This window comes from Leucopleurus acutus (genome assembly GCF_964270905.1).
Source record: "Leucopleurus acutus genome assembly, chromosome: 2".
Taxonomy (NCBI): domain Eukaryota; kingdom Metazoa; phylum Chordata; class Mammalia; order Artiodactyla; family Delphinidae; genus Leucopleurus; species Leucopleurus acutus.
In genome coordinates, this window is record NC_139143.1 from 12,934,108 (window position 1) to 12,936,564 (window position 2,457).

At 34.5% G+C, this 2,457-nt stretch overlaps 1 pseudogene across 1 annotated transcript; it reads right to left on the reverse strand.

The window, feature by feature from the left end:
* Nucleotides 1-742: 742 nt before the first annotated feature.
* On the reverse strand, nt 743-1,589 carry LOC309979090 (poly(A) polymerase alpha-like; annotated as a pseudogene). The gene has a single exon. The product of its transcript is annotated as a poly(A) polymerase alpha-like (transcript).
* Nucleotides 1,590-2,457: the final 868 nt, after the last annotated feature.

Below are 2,457 nucleotides of genomic sequence, written 5' to 3' on the forward strand. Positions count from 1 at the left end.
GTTCGATCCCTGGTCCGGGAAGATCCCACATGCCACGGAGCAACTAAGCCCGTGCACCACAACTACTGAGCCTGCGCTCTAGAGCCTGTGAGCCACAAGTACTGAGCCTGTGTGCTGCAACTACTGAAGCCTGCGTGCCTAGAGCCCGTGCTCCACAACAAGAGAAGCCACTGCAATGAGAAGCCTGCACAGCGCAATGAAGAGTAGACCCCGCTCGCCGCAACTAGAGAGAAAAGCCCGCGTGCAGGAAGACCCAACACAGCCCCCAAAAAACATACAATTGCTCAAAAAAAGAAAAATACTTTGTCCACTCAAAATCTGAGAAAATATTCTCCCATGTTTTCTTCTAGGAACTTTATATTTGTGTTTCTATTTATCTCACTGATTCATCTCAAGTTAATTTTTGATGTATGGAGTGAGATAAGTGACAAATTTCAACTTTTTAATATGTTTATAAGTTGTTCCAGCCATTTGTTTCAAAGACTTTCCATTTTCCTTTAGTTTACTTTGAGGAGATTTTTAAAAATATTATTGACAATTTACGTGTCTGTTCATATAAATATCTTCTGTACTTTTCTATCCTCATGTTCATACCACACTCTTTTGGTTAATGTGAAAATAGAGTAACTCACAATCAATTAGTGTATGTCTTTTTGACTCTTCTTTTTAATGATCATTTGGCTATCCAATACTTTTTAAATGTAAGACATATTTTATTATTTATTTTAAAATGAATTTTATTTTAGTATAATTTAAACACATACCATTTAGAAAACACCAAGGAAAATTTATGTACAAAAGTTAATGCTATTGCATTTGGATAAAGTTGACGAGTTCCTGCTACTCACTTAGCCCAGGAAATACCACCAAGGAAACCTAATATATTGGAATAGATGTTGTGGAGTTTGGCCCCCAGTTTGGTAGCTCTCAGAGTTAACCTGAAGTTGTCAATGATTAGAACTAGATGGGAAATTTCATTGGTTCCCCTGAAACTGTTTAGACTCCTTACACATATTCTATCTATTTTTTAAGCAGACTGTCATTTCCTAGGTCCAAATATTCTGGAATAGTCTGCAGTGCTAATCTTGCAAACAAAATATCAATCCCTAAGCTATCAAAACACAGTTTGATAACTGGCACAAATGCCTCAACAGCTCCTAAATCTTTCACTTCTTCCTGTAATTTCAATTTATAGAATGAGGTGAAAAAGTCACTTCAATCAATCTCTCTTGGTGCAACACACAACACATCAATATTGGCAACTTTTGTATATATTCCTAATCTGTAAGATCCAAGTGTAAAAATATTTTCCTCCAACATTTTCAATCAGAGATTGTGGAAGATTCTTGCTTTCCTGGATTTCTTGTATTCACTCTTTTACCAGGTTACATTTTCCAAACTTAAAGTCTTGCATTGTTGTTCCTGTTACTCTTCAAAAACCCCAAAGGGCTTTGGAATCTCAATTAGTTTCTGTGTAAGTCTGAAGTCAGTCTCCTTTTGGGTCCACTAAACTGATAGCACAGAACGCTGTAGTGCTTCTGTAGTGGCTGTGTTTGTTCTGAGTCCTGTGTTGTTACTGGAAATGACATCATCTCCAGTGCAGGCACCACCCAGTCACTTCCCCAGTACAACAGTTGTCACCGAGGACCTGGACACGATCCACTGAACTAAAAAGGAGGGAGGGGGTTCTGCCTCTGCCCTGAGTCCAACTGCCTAAATATAAGATATATTTTAAATGCATCTTGTCAATTTCTGCAAAATGACTACTGGACTTTGGAGGTGAATATTTTGGGGAAAAGGACATCTTAGAAATTTGAGTCTTCCTATTTATGAAGATTGATCCATCTTTTCATTTGTCTTTTTTTTTTTTTCCTTTCAGTGGTTTTGGGAGGTTTTAAACATAGAGTTTCTACAACTTTTGATACATTTAAACCCAAGTATTCTATTTCCTGATCTTGTTTTAATGGGAAATGCCTTTTTATTATTATTCTAGAACAGAAATTTTGTAGTTATATAAAAATAAAATAGATTGTATATTTACCTCATATGCAAAAATTTTAATACAATAATTTCTTAGTTTTTGTAGGGTTTTTTTTGTTTATAACTTAGAATTTTCTATAATCTTATCACCGCAAATAGAAATAGTTTTACTTTTACTTTATAATTCTTGTAAAATTCTTTTTCATTACATAAGGTCTTTAGTCTTAAGAGGTAGGAACAGACATTACCTTGTTCTCAGTTTTAAGTTGAAAATATAGAGTCCCTGAAAATGAAAAGTTATCTTATGTGAGGCTTTTTTTTCTTAGTTGTTGATTATCTGATTGAGGGGTTCACGTCTATTCTAATTTTTACTTTTTAGCTTAAATGTGTGTTTAATTCTGTTAAAGATTTTTTATTCAAATATTTGAATAATATTCAAACATTTATTCAAATGTTTGAATATTACTCAAATATTCA